Source organism: Arachis hypogaea, chromosome 1 (genome assembly GCF_003086295.3).
Source record: "Arachis hypogaea cultivar Tifrunner chromosome 1, arahy.Tifrunner.gnm2.J5K5, whole genome shotgun sequence".
Classification (NCBI taxonomy): domain Eukaryota; kingdom Viridiplantae; phylum Streptophyta; class Magnoliopsida; order Fabales; family Fabaceae; genus Arachis; species Arachis hypogaea.
Genome location: NC_092036.1, coordinates 66,815,892 through 66,835,891, shown reverse-complemented (window position 1 = coordinate 66,835,891; position 20,000 = coordinate 66,815,892).

Genomic DNA, 20,000 nt, shown 5'->3' with positions numbered 1-20,000 from the left:
AGAAATAAAATGAAAGTAAATAACTGAAACTTAAAATGCAAGAAACTTAAATGACATCAAAGATAAATTGCAAGGAATTAAAGGTTGCAGAAATTTAAAGAGCATAAGAGCAAAGAGCAAGAAATAAAGAGACAGGATGTAGATGACAAGAATAATAAATTGCAAGAATGTAGAAGGGAAATGGGGTAATGGGTGTTCAAACAACTAAGAGCAAGAGAAATAAGAATTAATGATGGAAAGGATCATTAGGGATCAGAGATGCAAGTTCTCATGAATTGATGTTGATCAATTCCTTCTCAATCATGGGTATAGATCCATGGCAAGTGGGTAATTGAATCCCAATCTCTTGGTGATTCAATTTCTCTCAACATAACCAATTGCCACTCTCGTGATCTAATTGTTCATGAGAAGAGATGAATCTCAATTTCTAATCCAAGCCACACAACTCCCATAATCTCAACCAAGGAAAGTTACATCTCACATACCAACCAAGGTATATTGATTAAGGAAATCATGAAAGGATGAACTCTAAACTGAATTATGTGGCTCATTCCTCAAATTCACCACACAATTCATATAGATTAACCCCTCTCTCGATGGTGGTTGAATCTTTGAAGAACAAGAGTTTCCTCTTTGGATTAACCACTTGAATTGAGAAGGAAAAGAGGAGTTCATCAATGCATTCAAACAAGCAGAGCTCTTCCCCCTAATGAAAGTGGGGTTTAGTGAATCATAGCTCCAATTTCAACAACAATAGCCATAAACAAAAATTAAACTAAGTGTAAAGAAAGATGAAGAAGAATAAGGAAATGCTTAAAACTTAAAACTGAAGAAGAAAAGTTCCAAGAAAAACCAAAATAGCTCTCCGGGTATCCTCTCGGAAGTGCTAGAGAGTTCTCCAAGTAAAAGTGCTAAAAGTCTAAAATTCTAAGTGTCAAAAAGTCCTCCAAGTAAAAACTCATTCTCTATTTATATTAGTCCTAAAACTCCTTCAAAGATCTTTAATTGGGTTAGCAATATGGGCTTCCTCTTTGTTGAATTCTTGGCTCAATGGAAGAAGTGTTGCTAGACTTGGAAGGAGGAGTTCATTCATCATGCTTCTGGCCCAATGGCTTGGCGTTTTTGCCAATAACGCTAGCCTTAATGCACGTTGGCAACGTGCATCATATTTTCCTGGGAGTGAACTTTCAGACTTGGGCGTTGCTAGCCCAAGTTGTTGCTAACAACTTGCTTTTCTTCTTCTTGACTCTACTTTTATGCTAAATGTAGCCCAGAATTTGAGTGTCAATCATCTGCTTCAATATGGACTATTATACATCATTGGAAAGCTCTTGATGTATACTTTCCAATGCCACTGGAATCACCTCATTTGGACTTTCCTAGCTCAAGTTATGCTTCCTCAAAGAAGGTAAGGTCAAGCTGCCAAGTTATTGCCGAAAACGCACCTATCCTCCCACGTTGGCAACGTGCCTAGCCTCCCAATGCAGAGACATGAGGCTGGCGTTGTCACCAAACACGCCCCCTTGTTAGCACGTTGGCAACGTGCTCGTGCTCCCTCCAGGTCTAATCTCTAGCCTTCAATTTTTGCTTGTCACGTTGCCTTAGAAAACGCCTTTAGAAGCTGGCGTTGGCAACGTGCTCGAGTGCTTCTTCATGTGGGTGAGCTTCCTTGCCTAGCTTTGCTTGCTGCATTACCCCCAAACACGCCTTTGGAAGCTGGCGTTGGCAACGTGCTCGAGCCTTCCTCAAGGCTCTATGCTTGTTGCTTGGCGTTGCCTTGCATAACGCCTATGGTTCCTGGCGTTGGCAACGCCAGCTCCTCTTCCTCCAGGGCCAAGTCTTGCTTGTGTGGCATTGCCTAGGAACACGCCTATGGTTCCTGGCGTTGGCAACATGGGTAGAGATCCAAGACTTGGTGCTTACCAAGCATTCCTTCCTGGCGTTGCCTTAGAACACGCCAATGAAAGTGGCGTTGGCAACGTCCTCGAAGTTCCTCCCTGGCCCAAGTTGGCAACGTGCATCTTGTGCACTCCAAGGTTGCTTGGCGTTGTCCTTGAACACGCCTATGCTTCCTGGCGTTGGCAACGTGGGTGGGATCCAAGACTTGGTGCCTAGCCAAGCATTCCTTCCTGGCGTTGCCTTAGAACACGCCAATGAAAGTGGCGTTGGCAACGTGCTCCTATTTGTTGGCCCAGAATCTTGTCCCTGGCGTTATTGATGAACACGCCAGTTCATTTCCAAGTTAGCAACGCTCTCGTGTGCCCATAATCCTAGCTTGCATGCGTTGCCAAGGAACACGCCCATGCTCTCCCAGCTCAACAACGTGCTCGAGCTTTCCTATGGTGCCAAAGTTGCTTGCTACGTTGCCAAGGAACACGCCTTCATAACTTGGCTTTGGCAACGTGCATCTCCCTTTCCTGGGCCAAGTTTTCCATTCAGCGTTGTTTGCCTGTGTTGTCCTCAAACACGCCCCTCATCTCTAGGCTGGCAACGTGCTCGAGGCTCTGAACTAGCTCCCCAAGATTGCTTGGCGTTGCCTTGAATAACGCCTATGGTTCCTGGCGTTGGCAACGTGCTTCACACCCTTCCTACCAAGCCTTGCTTGTGTGGCGTTGCCTAGGGACACGCCTATGGTTCCTGGCGTTGGCAATGCCCTCGATACTCCCCTTGGCTCAGCTCTTTGCTTACCTGCGTTGCCATCAAACACTCACTCCTTTCTCCACGTTGGCAACGCCCAAGTGTGCTCTCCAGGGCTGCCTTGGCGTTGCCTTCAACAACTCACCTTTTCTCCAAGTTGGCAACGCCAACAACTTCTCTTCTTCTTGCCCAGTTTGCTTCATTCTTGCTTCAATGCTTTCTTGTTTCATCACCTATCATCAACAAGGGAAATAGCTTCAAAGTCTTACCAATCCATGCAATTAATTTCATGAGATTCATTCATACTCATTCATTTATGTATTCCTTAAATCATTTGCATGAATTTGGCTAAAATCCACATGTTCCTTGGTATTCTCATGCATGAAGACAAAACTCATAAAAAGACTTGTTTATTTAGAGAAAATGAGTGAAACTAAGCTAAAACCAACTAAACTAACTAGCTAATATAGTAGATATGCAATTGCATCACAACACCAAACTTAAAACGTTGCTTGTCCTCAAGCAAAAGATAAAAGACTTTGTCATAAGAATCTAAGATGTAAGACTTGAATGTTTTACCAGAGAGTACTTTTTTCATTGAGCATGTCATCCTCACTTGTGTGGTCATTGATTTATTGTAATTGATCACGGCTATTCAACTTTTTCAATTAAAATGCTTGCTTCAATACTAAATTGGTTAACTTCACTAGATTTTTTCTATACCGTAGCACATGATCCTTGAACCATTCTTTACTTGATGCTTTTCTTTTTTTTTATATTCCTTCTTATTTCAATTGAGCTCGAAATCTTGTCTTAAGGCGGCTCTTTAGCATAAGCTTTCAATCAACAATCCCAAACCAGTTGGTTTAAGTTGTTAAGTGTTGAGACACTCTTAAAGATTTACTAACTCAAGCCTCTCTCCTTAACACATTCAATCACAAGCATATAACATTGAAATTTTATTTGGATAGTGGTGTCCAGCACCTCTTTGGGTTGCTAAATGTTCTGTTATAGAGCTACTCTTGATTGTGAGTTTTCAATCGATAATCCCGAGTTAGTTAACTCAAGTTATCGGGTGATGAAGCACCCCTCGGATTTACTAGCCCAAGTATGTCTCCTAACATCAATCACCACAGACACATATCCAAATTTTTGTCATTGATGCCTAGCCTTTCATTCTTTGTTTTCTGTTTTCTTTATTGTCAAGGTTATTTGTGCTTTTACTTATAAAGTCTTGTGACCCTTAACCGACTAGTCTTGTATAAGCAAGCATTCTTTTGAATTTCTTGAGCCTTGATTCTTTCACAATAAATGTATATATGCTAGCACTTTTCTTATGGGGCAACATGATTCTTTTTAAGCTAGAATTCTCTCTGTTCTTGCTCAAACTACATCTTTTATTCCATTGACAAGTAAAAGTACTTAAGACAAGCAACCATTCCAAACCTGTGAGTGGTGATGCATGGAATGGGCAACATAAAAGAAAATGCTTCAAAAGAAAATGCATCCTAGAAGGTATACCATATTTCAGACACACATCTTCTTTATTTATTAAAGCATAAAGAAAAACAAAGGAACTTCACCACCTTTAGTCTTCATGTCCTTTTTTCTTTGCTTGATTCTCCTTGCTTTCCTTTGCCCTTTGGATCTTCTTTCTTTTTCTTTCTCATCTCTCCTTGTTGTTTTGTTGTTGAGTCCCCCTTTGGATCTTCTTTCTTTTTCCTTCTTAGTTCTCCTTGTTGTTTTGTTGTTGAATCCCCCTCCTCTCTTTGCCATACTCCTGAGCTTATCATTGTTTCCTTTAGCCTCTGAGCATTAAATCTCACCCTTGCAAGTTCCTGCTCTTCAAATATCTTACGAGCTTCATTAAAACTTTTAATTTGTGGGTTGAGTAATGGGGGTGCTCCACAAAGGTAACTGAGCTTTTCTTGGGTGCATATATCATAGTCAAGTCTGTCCTTATGCCTGGCTTCCCTGAACATTCTGCTTTCATTGAACTCTTTGTGAAATGTATCATGTCTAGCATCCAACCTATGGAGAAGCTCCCTTTGCTGAGCTTGCTCTTTCCTTAGTTGAGCTTGTTCTTGTATCACTTTCTCCATGGCTCTTTCATATTCAGCAGTTGAATTGTTGATGGCTTCATGCATCTTGGCATATTGTTCTTGTTGTAGTTCCATCATGTGTGTTTGGTATTCATTTTGTTGGTTCATCCATTGAACTTGAATCCCTCTTTGTTGATCCATCAATTGCCAAAGGTCCCTTTGTTGCTGAGCTTGTTCCTCTTGGCTTCTTTGAATTTGTGAATATTGCCCAGAGATTCCTTCCAAAGCGGCTTGGAGTTGATTCATGTTTAAGGTATGGGGTTCTTCCATTTCTTGAGGCTCCTCCTCTTGTCTTGCTTCTTTCCTTTTCTTCCTTCTTGCTAAAGGTTGCCTTTCCAATTGGGTTGTGGTGACAAATTCCAACCTTTCTCGGGTGAGAGGTTTTCCAATAGAGACCACATCAGTTTCTTCAAATTCTTCCAGAGGCACTCTAGCTTCTTCACATAAGCGCAGAATAGTACTAGGATATCCTAGCCAGCTGTCCTGTTTGACCTTTTGAGCTATGTCAATGATGTTCTTGGCTATAATTTCTCCAACATTGATTTCCCCTCCTTTCATTATGCAGTGGATCATTATTGCTCTATTCACTGTCACCTCAGAATTATTTGAAGTGGAGATCAATGATCTCCTCACTATGTCATGCCATCCTTTTGCTTGAGGTATGAGATCACCTCTCCGAAGTTTGAGTGGTTATCCATGTGAATCCAACACCCAATTCGTGCCTACTTTGCATAAGTCACTTAACACATCCATATATCGTGGGTCATTTTCAACCCTTTCTTCATAGCTAGCTTGTTTGAACCGTTTTGGTTTGACCTTTAGCACCCTGTTGATGGTGTCCGGACTAAAATCAACAATCACCCCTCTTACGTAACTCATGTATGGTTCTTCATCATCAAATTCTCTTATCACATTAGTGTAGAACTCATGGATGAGAAGCATGCTCACTTCTTGAGGTTGGTTACAGAGAAGCTCCCATCCCCTCTTCCTGATTATTTTTTGTATCTCAGAGTATTCCTCTTTCCTTAGCTTGAAAGGTAACTCCGGAACAACGTCTTTGCTTGACATCCAACTAAAGATGCGCTCATTGTGTTTGGATTTGAATCTTCTTCGATCATAGGTGTTTTGTCCTTCATCTTCTACGGGTTGCTTGTCCCTCCTATCCCTTGATGATGAGGCCATTGAGATTCACTTGCAAAGGTTGAATCTCCCACACCAAACTTAGTTGAATGCTTGTCCTCAAGCATAAAGAAAATGATAGTGAATGGGAGAGGTATATGACGATAAGGTGAATTAGACAAGCTAGAAAATGATGGTGAGGGGGGTGGGGTGTTTTAGTTATGTGGAGAGATGTAGTGCTTCATGAGTTTTGTCGGGTAAAGATGAGGTCCAAAGCTAAAATTTTTGAAAAAACGGAATGGGTTGGAGGTTGAGTGTGAGTTCGGGTGATGAAATGGGGTGATGGAGGGGTAAAAGGATGAGTGAGGATAAAGTGAGGTTTGATGAATATGGTTGAAGTATTTAAAGTGATGTTTGGTGGGGATGCATGGTTTTAGTGATTTCCCGTGGTGAGATACATGGTTTTAGTGGTTCGGTCATAGCATGGGGAGCATGCTTCCTTGTGCCCAATGCATGTTGAGTTGATTTTTCCAATGCACAAGATTCAAGATTCATGTGACTTTCTCTTCCTTGTGTATCCGTGACCCCCCTTCCAAGATTCTCCATCACTTCTTTCTTTCTTTCCTGCAACAAAATTCCAAAATCTTGAGATTCTTAAAGTGACATTACTAGCTAGCAACTTATGATGATATTCCTATGTAAAGTTGACTAAACAAAAATAAAAATTTATGAATTGATTCCCTACTCTACTCTTTCTAGCATTATTGATGTATGTAAAGACACCAAACTTAGTTTGTGACTAAGTGTTCTATGGAGTTAGTTCCAAAGATGGCCACACCAAACTTAGTATCTTACCTACATTGTATGCTATTTCAATCTCTTTTTCTCGGTTTTTTTTTTTAAAATAAACTCTCTTATTGACTACTAAAGCAAATAAAAGAGAACTCCTGTGCATGGGTTGCCTCCCATGAAGCGCTTGTTTATTGTCCTTAGCTTGACAATCAAACTTCCTTGCTCATGTTAGCATTTGCACACTTTCTTCCTTGCTCCAGGGACTACCAAAATAATGCTTCACCCTATGTCCATTAGCTGTGAAGGTTTGTTTTGAGGCTTCATCAAGTAATTCGACATAGCCATGAGGTGATACTTTGATGATGGTGTATGGGCCAGTCCATCTAGACCTCAGCTTCCCAGGGAAAATCTTCAATCTTGAGTTGAATAACAACACCCTTTGGCCTGGTTCGAATGTTCTTTGAGAGATCCTCTTATCATGCCATCTCTTTTCTCTCTCTTTGTATATTCTGGCATTTTCATATGCCTCCAATCTGAACTCCTCCAATTCATTGAGTTGTAGCAACCTCTTCTCTCCTGCTGCTTGAGCATCTAAATTCAGAAGTTTGGTAGCCCAAAAGGCCTTATGTTCAAGCTCCACAGGGAGGTGGCATGCCTTTCCATACACCAGCTGAAATGGAGATTTTCCTATGGGTGTCTTGAAGGCTGTCCTGTATGCCCAAAGTGCATCATCCAGCTTCCTAACCCAATCCTTTCTTGTTGTCCCCACAGTTTTCTCCAAAATCCTTTTTAGCTCTCTGTTGGCAAGTTCAGTTTGCCCATTGGTTTGTGGGTGATACGGGGTAGCTACTTTGTGAGTAACACCATATTTGTGGAGTAAAGAATTTAGTTGCTTGTTGTAGAAGTGGCTTCCCCCATCACTTATAAGTCCTTTGGGCACTCCAAATCTAGTGAAGATGTTCTTTTTTAGGAATTGCAAGACCACGTTTGTATCACATGTGGTGGTGGCTATTGCTTCGACCCATTTTGAGACATACTCCACTGCTACCAAAATGTATTTGAATGTGTAGGATGGAGGAAAAGGTCCCATGAAATCTATTCCCCACAGATCAAAGAGTTCCACTTCCAAGATGAACTTCTGCGGCATTTCATTTTTCTTTGACAAACCCCCTGTTCTTTGACATTCATTGCAATGGCTCACAAACTCCCTAGCATCCTTGAAGATTGAAGGCCAGTAGAAGCCACTTTGGAGGACCTTTGCAGCTGTTCTTTCAGCCCCAAAATGCCCACCATAACTAGAGTTGTGACAATGCCATAGTATGTTCTTCATCTCACCCTCTGACACACATCTTCTTATCATTCCATCTGGGCATCTTTTGAACAAGAATGGTTCATCCCAGAAGAAGAACTTAGCCTCATGCAGCAGCTTCTTAACTTGTTGTTTTGTGTACTCTTGTGGAATGATTCTTCCCGCCTTGTAGTTGGCCATGTCTGCAAACCAAGGGACATGTTGAATTTGTAAGAGGTGCTCATCTGGAAATTCTTCATTTATTGATGGAAGGTTGTCCTGGCATACATCTTGTGGTAGCCTTGATAAGTGGTCAGCAACTTGATTTTTATTGCCCTTTCTATCTTTTATCTCAATGTCAAACTCTTGTAGGAGTAGCACCCATCTGATTAGCCTTGGTTTGGCATCCTGTTTTGACATAAGATACTTAAGAGCAGCATGGTCAGTATACACTAAGACTTTAGATCCAATCAAATATTGTCTAAACTTATCAAAAGCATATACCACAGCTAGTAGCTCTTTCTCTGTTGTGGTGTAGTTTTTTTGAGCTTCATTCAATACCTTACTTGCATAGTAGATAACATGAAGCTTCTTTTCCTTCCTCTGCCCCAACACAGCACCAATTGCAAGATTACTTGCATCACACATGAGTTCAAAAGGTAGTCCCCAACTTGGAGGTGTGATGATTGGTGCTGTAGTGAGCTTAGCCTTTAGAGTTTCAAAAGCATGTTTACACTCATCATCAAAGAGAAAAGGATTGTCTACCACTAGCAAATTGCTTAGTGGCTTTGCTATTTTGGAAAAATCTTTGATGAATCTCCTATAGAATCCAGCATGCCCTAAGAAACTTCTAACGGCTTTCACACTAGTTGGCAAAGGAAGTTTTTCTATAATTTCTACTTTTGCCTTGTCAACTTCTATACCTTTTTCTTGAAATTTTGTGACCAAGAACAATGCCTTCGGGTACCATGAAATGGCATTTCTCCCAATTTAAAACCAAATTGGTTTCTTGGCACCTTTTCAAGACTAGGGTAAGATGGTGCAAGCAAGCATTGAAAGAATCACCAAAGACAGAGCAATCATCCATAAATACTTCAATAAATTTTTCTACCATGTCTGAGAAGATTGATAGCATGCATCTTTGAAAGGTAGCTGGAGCATTACACAGTCCAAATGGCATTCTTCTGTATGCAAAGACTCCAAAGGGACAAGTAAAGGAAGTCTTCTCTTGATCCATGGGGTCAACCACTATCTGGTTATACCCAGAATATCCATCAAGAAAACAGTAATAGGCATGGCCAGCCAACCTTTCAAGCATCTGGTCAATGAAAGGGAGAGGAAAGTGATCTTTTCGTGTGGCATCATTCAGCCTCCTATAATCTATGCACATCCTCCACCCTGTCACTGTTCGTGTTGGAATAAGCTCATTCTTCTCATTAACAATGACAGTCATCCCCCCTTTCTTAGGTACTACTTGCACTGGACTGACCCATGGGCTGTCAGATATAGGGTAGATGATCCCAGCTTTACACAACTTCAGGACTTCCTTTTGAACAACCTCCTTCATTGTGGGATTCAATCTTCTTTGAGGTTGTACCACTGGTTTGGAATTCTCCTCTAAGAGTATCTTGTGCATGCATACGGCAGGGCTTATGCCTTTCAAGTCATCAATGGTCCATCCCAACGCCTCTTTGTGAGCTTTCAATACTACAAGGAGCTTTTCTTCTTCCTCTGCACTCAATGTAGAATTGATGATCACTGGGAAGCTGTCCTTTTCACCAAGAAATGCATATTTAAGATGAGGAGGTAGTGGTTTCAACTCTTGTTGTGGTGCCTCTTCTTTCGTAGCTTCACTTGGTTCCTCTGATGCTTCCAATTTGTTCTCTTCTTGTCCTTTAATGTTCTGGATTTCCTCCTGTTTCACTTGATGGCTTGTGTCAAGTACTTCTTCAACCAAAGAATCCACTACATCAATCCTCATGCAACTTTCTTTCTCAACGGGGTGTTGCATTGCTTTGAAAACATTTATGGTCATTTGCTCATCATGCACTCTGAAAATCATTTCTCCCTTTTCCACATCAATGATTGTTCTAGCTGTAGCCAAAACGGGTCTACCAAGAATGACTGAGTTGTTTCCCTCTTCATCCATATCTAAGACCACAAAATCAGCTGGGAATATAAAGTTTCCCACTTTCACCAAGAGGTTCTCAACTACTCCATTTGGTATTTTGATGGATCTGTCAGCAAGTTGGAGTGACATCCTTGTGGGTTTAAGCTCTTCAATCATCATTTTCTTCATCATGGTAAGGGGCATTAAGTTAATGCTTGCTCCCAGGTCACAAAGTGATTTGTCAATGGCCATGCTCCCAATCGTGCAGGGTATGAGGAAGCTGCCAGGATCTTTGAGTTTTGGGGGTAGCCCTTTTTGAATGATGGCACTGCACTCTTGAGTGAGAATCACCGTTTCTTTTTCTTGCCAACTTCTCTTCTTGGTGATCAATTCCTTAAGAAACTTTGCAAATAATGGCATCTGTTCCAGAGCTTCTGCCAATGGGATGTTGATTTCAAGTTTCTTGAAGATTTCTAAGAACCTTGGGAATTGTTGGTCCTTTGCTCCTTTATGTATCCTAGTTGGGTACGGAAGCTTGGGTACATAAGCTTTTATTCCTTCATTTTTGTTTTCTTGTTGTAGATTCACATTCTCCTTGCTATCATGCTTGCTTCCTTGATTGGGTGATTTGCCTTGTGGCTTGACAGCCTCTTTGCCTTTGTTAGATGTTGAAGCCTTTTCTTCATCCTGCCTTTCCACTTGTATTTCCACTGTGTCTTGCTCTTTGGGTTTTATTGCTTCTTTATTCGAACTTTCACCAACTACCTTGCCACTCCTTAACTGCAGAGCTTTACATTCTTCTCTTGGGTTGGGTATTGTATCACTTGGGAGAACATTGGTTGGTCGCTCGACTTGTATGGCTAATTGTCCCACTTGTCTCTCAATATTCTTCATGGTGACCTCATGTTCCTTTTGTCCCTTAGCTAAGGCTTGAGTGGTTTGAGCAAGTGCTTGCAAGGTTGCTTCAAGATTTGAGATTCTGGTCTCATGATGGTCAATTGGGGGTATGATGGGGGTTGATTGTTGTTGGAAGTTGTTGAGCGGATTAGTGTGGTAATTTTGTGAGTAATTCTGTGAGTTGGATGTTGGTGCAGGAAAGTTATTTTGGTGAGTTTGTGAATTAAGATGAGGTGGTTGATATGTGTTTTGTGTTTTTCTATATTGGTTAGTGTTGTTGGCATGGTGATTTTGGTTATTTATGTTACGGGTGTGGTTGTGATTGTTATTCTTTTGCCAATGGTTTTCACCCCACTTTAGATTGGGATGATTTTTCCAAGATGGGTTGTATGTATCACCATGAAATTCATCCTGAGAATGTGAAGTATTCTGCATGTACTGAACTTGTTTTTGTGATTGTTCAACAGTGGTCCCTTCACCTTGGTTCCATTCAAGTAATGATTGATTTGTTGTGTTCACTGATGCAAGTTGCAAACCATCCATTCTCTTTGTTATCATTTCCATTTGTTGTTGAATTTGTTGGTGCATCAACTTATTTTGTGCCAAGATAGCGTCAACACCTTCAAGCTCCATTACACCTTTCTTTGGGGTCGGATTATGTTGCCTCTCTGATGAGTAATAATACTGATTGTTTGCAACAATCTCAATGAGGTCTTGAGCCTCCTCGGCAGTTTTCATCATGTTGAGTGATCCTCTTGATGAGTAGTCTAATCCCTTCCTTGCTTCTAAGCTTAAGCCTTCATAGAAGTTTTGGAGCTTGACCCAATCACTAAACATGTCAGGTGGACATCTTCTCATTAGTGCCTTATATCTTTCCCATGCTTCATACAATGATTCCCCCTCCATTTGCCTGAAAGTTTGAACCTCTGTCTTCAACTTGATGATTCTTTGAGGAGGGTAGAACTTTGCTAGAAATCTGCCCATCACGTCATTCCAATTGTTGAGGCTTTCCTTGGGGAATGATTCTAGCCATTGAGTGGCTTTGTCCCTCAAAGAGAATGGGAATAGCAGCAACTTGTAGACATCTGGATGTACTCCATTTGTCTTCACTGTATTGCATATCCTCAGAAAAACAGATAGATGTTGATTTGGGTCTTCAAGAGGTCCCCCTCCATAAGAGCAGTTGTTTTGTACCAAAGTGATAAGCTGAGGTTTCAACTCAAAGTTATGGGCATGAACATTTGGTGTAGCAATACTGCTCCCACAATGTCTTGGATCAGGGATAGTATAAGAAGATAACACCCTTCTAGGTGGTCCATCATTGTTATTGACCCCTCCAGGAGGATTGTGCATCTCGTCCTCCATGACTTGGTCTTCTCCCTCTGACTCCTCTTCACCAACTATTCCCTTTCCTCTTTCTGCTCTCCTTACCCTTCGGAGGGTTCTCTTGTCCTCAATATTAAGTCTATTGACTCCTGACATACACGAACACAACCAAAGTCATAAGTGAGACACTCCTACCAAGCCTTGCTTGTGTGGCGTTGCCTAGGGACACGCCTATGGTTCCTGGCGTTGGCAATGCCCTCGATACTCCCCTTGGCTCAGCTCTTTGCTTACCTGCGTTGCCATCAAACACTCACTCCTTTCTCCACGTTGGCAACGCCCAAGTGTGCTCTCCAGGGCTGCCTTGGCGTTGCCTTCAACAACTCACCTTTTCTCCAAGTTGGCAACGCCAACAACTTCTCTTCTTCTTGCCCAGTTTGCTTCATTCTTGCTTCAATGCTTTCTTGTTTCATCACCTATCATCAACAAGGGAAATAGCTTCAAAGTCTTACCAATCCATGCAATTAATTTCATGAGATTCATTCATACTCATTCATTTATGTATTCCTTAAATCATTTGCATGAATTTGGCTAAAATCAACATGTTCCTTGGTATTCTCATGCATGAAGACAAAACTCATAAAAAGACTTGTTTATTTAGAGAAAATGAGTGAAACTAAGCTAAAACCAACTAAACTAACTAGCTAATATAGTAGATATGCAATTGCATCACTCTCTGAAATTGACCAAAGAACTCTTTGAAGAATAAGAAAAGTTGAAAGAGGAAAGAACGTTATTGGAGAGGAAGAATCTGAGGAGGAATTCCAAGAGATGGAAGGAGATCCATCAAATCTCAATCAGCCAGTAGGAGGGGCCAACAATAACCCACAACAAAGAAGGGTCCTGGCTTCATACACATTTGCAAATGCTAGACACTGTGGAAGTAGCATTCTTACTCCTAATGTCAATGCAAACAATTTTGAACTAAAGCCACAACTCATCACTTTGGTTCAAAACAACTGTTCTTTTGGAGGAGGACCATTGGAGGACCCAAATCAACACTTATCCACCTTCTTGAGGATTTGTGATACTGTGAAATCCAATGGTGTGCCTCCTGACAGCTACAAGTTGCTGCTCTTTCCATTTTCTCTCAGAGACAAAGCCACTCAATGGCTAGAGACATTTCCAAAGGAGAGCATCAACACGTGGGATGACTTGGTAAGCAAGTTCCTTGCCAAATTTTATCCTCCTCAAAGGATCATAAGATTGAAGACTGAGGTGCAGACATTCACTCAAATGGAGGCTGAAAATTTATATGAAGCATGGGAAAGATATAAAGCATTATTGAGGAAATGTCCACCAGAGATGTTCACTGAGTGGGACAAGCTGCAGAACTTCTACGAGGGACTCACTCTTAAGGCTCAAGAAGCACTTGATCATTCAGCTGGAGGCTCATTACAACTCATGAAAACTACAGAGGAAGCTCAAAATCTCATTGATATGGTGGCTAACAACCAATATTTCTTTGCTCATCAAAGACAACGCCAACCATCACAAAGAAGAGGAGTAATGGAGTTGGAAGGAGTGGATTCAATTCTAGCTCAGAACAAGATAATGCAGCAGCAGATTCAACAACAATTTGAGCAAATGGCCAAAAGGATTGATGGCCTGCAAGTTGCATCAGTGAGTGCCACAAGCCAACCATCAACTACTTGGGGTCAGAATGAAGAAATTCAAGAGGAGCAACAGCAAGAGCAAGTCCAATACATGCATAACCAAAATCTTGGAACTAATGAAGTCTTTGGTGATACTTACAATCCATCTTGGAAGAACCATCCTAATCTCAGATGGGGGGACAACCACAATCAAAGCCAACAGCCATGGCAAAGGAACTCAACTCAAAACAATTGGAAAAACACAAACAACAACCAGCCAAATACTAGCCAGAACACATACAGAAAACCACAAAATACTTATCCCAACTCCAACCATTATCCACCCAATAACCACCCAACAAACCAAAACACCTATCATCATCCATCAACACCCCAAAACCAACCAATCTCACAAGACTCTCAGAGGATCACTAATCTAGAGATGCTCATGGAAAAGATGATGAAGAACCAAGAATTGACAACAAGGAACCAAGAAGCTTCCATGAAGAACCTAGAGAGGCAGATTGGGTAAATCTCCAAACAAATTTCTGTTGAAAAACCATCAAACTCACTACCAAGTGACACCATTCCTAATCCAAAAGAGGAATGCAAGGCAATACAGTTGAGGAGTGGAAAAACACTGCTGAAAGATGAAGAAGCCACCAAGAAGCCCAAGGAAAGTGACAAGAAGCAAGTTGAAAAAGAGGAAACCAATGATGAAGATGCAACAGCAAGCAAGAACTCTCAGAATCAACCCCAAGAGAAAGAAAATAGACCACAAAATTTGAAGAAGGGAAAGCAGATCATGGAAGAACCGATTCCAAGACAACTTCAAGGGGAGAAAAGCTTGACAACTCCATTGCCTTATCCCCAAAGATTCCACAAAGAGACAAAGGATCAACATTTCCACAAATTTCTTGAGGCTTTCAAGAAGCTGGAAATCAACATACCTTTAGCTGAGGCATTGGAGCAAATGCCTCTATATGCCAAGTTTTTGAAGGAGCTCATCAATAAGAAAAGAAGTTGGAGTGAGAAGGAGACTGTAATGCTCAGTGAAGAATGCAGTGCATTAATCAGTAAAGGACTTCCTCCCAAGCTTGAAGATCCTGGAGGCTTCTTCCTACCGTGCACTATTGGAAGCCTATTCATCAACAAGGGGATGTGTGACTTTGGAGCAAGTATAAATCTAATTCCATCTTCTTTAGTGAAAAAGCTTGGCATAGGAGAGGTGAAACCAATACAGATGTCCTTGGAATTAGTAGACCAATCAGTGGTATATCCTACAGGGTTGATTGAAAACCTTTTAGTTAAGGTTGACAAGTTCATCTTTCCAGCAGACTTTGTGATCCTAGAATCAGCAGAGAATGAGAATGACTCCATAATACTGGGTCGACCATTTTTGGCCACTGCTAGAGCCATCGTAGATATAGAGCAGGGAGAGCTAACCCTCAGGATGCATGAGGAGAGCATCACCTTGAAAGTTTCTCCAGAATCACAAAGGAATGAAGAAACAAGCAAGACAAGTAGTGACTTCCTTCCAAAGCAAGTAGCCAATAAGGCAGTAGAACAGAAAAATAAGCAGCTGCAAGAAGAAAAAGGAATTCAAAAAGAAGCTGGGATGATAAACAAGAAGGAAGGTATCACAACCCAAGTCACTGTCAAGAAAGAAAGATCAACAAGAAAGAAAAAGATGAAGAGCAAGAAGAAGGCTTACAAAGGGTGGAAGAATAAGAAAATCCCAACTGAAGGATTTTTTAAAGGTGATAAGGTGCAACTAGTGTATCAACAGCTGGGAACAGAAGATTATTACACTGTCAACCAAGTACTTTCTCTTGAGCATATTGAAATTGAGCATCAAGGCACACAGAGAAAGCTTACAGTGAGAGGTGACAAGTTGAGACATCACCAGCATCAACCACCCTAAAGGGAGTTCAATGTCAAGCTAGTGACAATAAAAGAGCGCTTCATGGGAGGCAACCCATGATTTAAGATTTCTGTCTTTTCTTTCATCTAATAAGCTATGATTCCCCTGAGTATGATTTTGAACTTTCATATTTGATAAACGCATACACTGTTTTAGAGCATAAGTCAGACTTCTAAGTTTGGTGTCCCTTAAGGCACACTCAACTTTTGCTTTCCAAAAGAAAGGGGGCTATTCTTAGAACATATGAAACGTCATTTTGATGGAGCATATGACCAAACACTAAGTTTGGTGTCTACATATGTAATATTGTTCTACAGATTAGTTTCCTATTCATGGAATCAAAACCATACAGAAAGGGATCATGCATCATTTTTTTTATAAAATACATCAATTGTGAAGAATGGTTTGCATTGCTAAGCCGTCCCCTCAATAAGAGATAAGTTTGGTGTTCACCAACTTTTAGCATCTTTAATTAAGGGACACAATTGATCACAAAAAATTTCAAATGATAATTAAACAGAACAAAACAATTTTTTTTCTTTATTACAAGTCAATTGCCAACGTTTATATTAATATTCTAAGGCTAGCTGTTTGATTTATTTAGGAGGAAGAGATGGCGACAAAAGCAAGGAGGGGCCACGGCTAGGATAGGCTAAAAGAGGATGGTCACATGTGCCTAGAGAAATGCGCTCCTTGGGAAGCAGAATCTGCATGCATGCATCATCGAACACTTAAATACATGCAACCAATGAGAAGAGAATCCTCGTCAAAGCCTCAACAAGGCATGCAGACCGTTCAATCCATGAACCTTTGGTGTGATCAATTCAATCTCAACCCTTCATGAGTACTAACGAACTCATTCCTCATTCATTGTGGTTTTGTTGGAAAGCTTGGAAAATCTGCTTATAAATAGCCGTTAGCACTAAATAGTTTACACACTCGTTCAAGCTACCTTCACATGAAAGCCATAATCCCCTCTACTCCCAAAACTAAAACAATTCCCTTATCTCACACAATAGAACCGAGAATCATCCCAAACACAACACATCTTTCTTCTATTCTCACTTTTCCCTCCATCTCACCTCAAATCCGATGGCCTCCTCAAGTTCAAAAAGAAGGCCGGGAAAGGAACCTATGGTAGCCGAACCTCCATCATTTGATGCAAGAAAATTTAGATCCCAATTCTATGAAGGAAGATATCATAGGTTCATGGAGGCAAAGAATGTCATCTATGAGAAAGGCCTTGAGTTGAGGGACGGGGAATACCCCATCATGAGGCAAATCACTAAAGAAAGAAGGTGGGAACTCTTATGTGCTCCTCTTGTTGACATCAGTGCAGTCATGATCAGGGAGTTCTATGCAAATGCTGTAAAAGAAAACAAAGATAGTGCTCCTTACACAAGTTATGTCAGAGGAGTTGAAGTGAACTTCGGTCCAGCAGCCATCACTAGAGCTCTAAAGTTGAGAACCATAACTTATGCAGAGCCTAGTTATGAGACCAGATTGCAGATGGAAAACAATCCTGATGAGATCTTGCAAGGGCTATGTGTTGAAAATACAGACTAGGAAAGAGACTCAAAAGGAGTTCCAAGCCACTTGAAGAGAATAAACCTTACTCCTGTGGCCAAAGGATGGTATGAGATAGTAAGGAGGTCTATTCTCCCTACTGGAAACGCCTCTTGGGTCACAATCAAACGAGCACTCTTGACATATTGCATCCTACATGGAGGTGAAATCAACCTCGCACAACTCATAGCCGACAGTATTCAAGAGATGGCTAACAGCACAAGTAAATCAAGTGGTCTTGGACATCCAAGCACCATCCTTAGGCTATGCAACAAAGCGGGAGTGATCTTTGAAGATGAGGACACAGAAAAGGTGAAAAAAGGGAAAGGAATCACCAAGAAAAGTATGGAAGGAATGAATGAAGAAGATGATCAAGAAGGGGTGGCAGCTCCCAGACAAAGGAGATCACAAAGAGAGGAAGGACGAAATCAAGCTCATGATGCCATAGACATGAGCCAGTTACAAAGATCAATTGAAGAACTATCTCAGCAACTCATGCAGGCTCAACAAGGCCAAAATTAGGGGCGCCAAGAGCAATATCTAGAGCCCCATCCAGAATTTAGGGAGCAATATTTGAAAGATAAAGAGGAACGAGAAGCTTGGCAGCGTCAAATGGAGGAGAAACAAGAGAGATGGCAGCAACAAATGATGACTCAGTAGCAAGAATTTCAAGCACAGATTCTTGAAGGACAAAAAGAGCAATACAAAGAATTCAAAGAATCATATGATAAGTTGTATTTTAGTCAAGCTAAAGCAGGGGAATATAGTCACAACCTGTACCAATGGAAGAATATTCATCACACCATGGAAGAAGTTAGATACGTGCAAAGAATGGAGAGTGATGAAAACATACAAGCAAGGTTGGAGTATTTGACCCACAATTTGCCAACACTCAATCCACAGATCAAGCCATTTGAGCAATGCCCTGAATTTGACGCCAAGCAAAAAGCAAGGTCTCATCATTATACGGAGCTAACACTTAACAGATTGGAAGAAGTTGGACTCTCAGGGCTCTTGGATTCTGTTTGGGATAGAAGATGTCCTAGTGAAGAAGTCCGAGACTACTCCAAGCTAGGAAAGAGAAAGAAGAAAAAGGGAGAATCAAGCAGCAGCCACAATCATTAGAAGGTGGCAAAGTTCTTTCATACTTCCTCTTTCATGTCTCTAATAAGGAGATGCATGTCTGAAACATGATATGCCTCCATTGTTTATTTCTTTTACTTCATGCAATTTTTGTTCTTTGCTTTTCTTTTAGTCATTTAATAAATAGCTAGAGAAATGCTAAATCTGCATAATGCTTGTTATCCATCACTTAGCTAAATTTTGTTTTGTGTCCCACATGCTTGAATAAAAGAGAATTGTTTGAATTGAAAAGTGAAATATCCAATGTTGCATAAGTAAGAATGGAAGTTAATGGTGGTATATGTGTTTGATTAAATGCATAACTCATGAAATAATTGCTGCATAATATCATTTTCATTTAAGTGTGAGTTAGCTTGCTGTTATAAAGATTCTTATCAATAAAGAAAAAAAAAGCCCTTGGGAACAAAAACAGAAAGAAAAGGAAGAAGAAAAAGCCAATGTGGTAAGAAAAACAAAGAATAAAGGTTGGACACCAATAGCTTGGACCCTAGGACATATGCCTGTGGTGTTCTTGTACTAAGATATGCTTGGATAAGTAAATTCTAAGGGGTATTTTAAAACCCGGTCACTTAGATCAACTGATTTGGAATGGCCAATTGAAGGTCCACAATAAAGAGCAACTTAGATACAGAACATTTAGTTATCCAAAGAGATGCTGGGCATCAATGATCCTAGGAAGAAATAGTGATTTGGAGTGAAAATGCATAATTTCAAGCTAATTTCACTTGTTTTATTAGTCTTTATGCACTTTCTTGCATCCTAAGTAAGTGATTTGGAGTGAAAATGCATAATTTCTTTAGATCAAGCAACTACCATGAATTTGATGCTAACTCATGAGGTTTATGATAAATTTAATTGAATTTTAATTGATTTATAAGCCTTGTGAATTTAGTGATACTTTGAGTAGTTGTTTTGGTTGATTGTAGGTGAAGAAAAGAAGAAAAGAGAAAGCGTGGCTTAAGAAAGCGTGGCCCAAGGAGAAAAAGGTATGGCGCAAGAAGGAGGGAAGCAAGTATTGCCCTCCACAAGGGCACACTGCCCTCTAGGAGGGCAACATAAGCAAACAAGGCTTGAAAGGCAACTCTGCCCTGCCCACGACAAGGGTAGAGCACAAAATTGTGCCTTGGATCAAAGAAGAACAAAACCTTGCCCTGCCCTCCACAAGGGCAGTATCGGGCCTTCATGGAAAATAAATCAAAGGAAAAAGCCTACCAATGCTTGCCACAAGAGTTGAACACGGGACAATGAGGAAGCAAGGAACTAAGCTTCATTATGGTGCCAAGAAAGCCAAGGAAAAGGAGTAGCGTGTGTTTCGGCCATGTCTCGAACGCGGGACTTCAGTTTGGAAACACTGCCCTGCCCTCCGCGAGGGCAGGGCAGCATTTTATTGTGGCACGGCCAGCGCACCAACCTGGCGCACCAAAGCATCATCCGGCAGCACCAG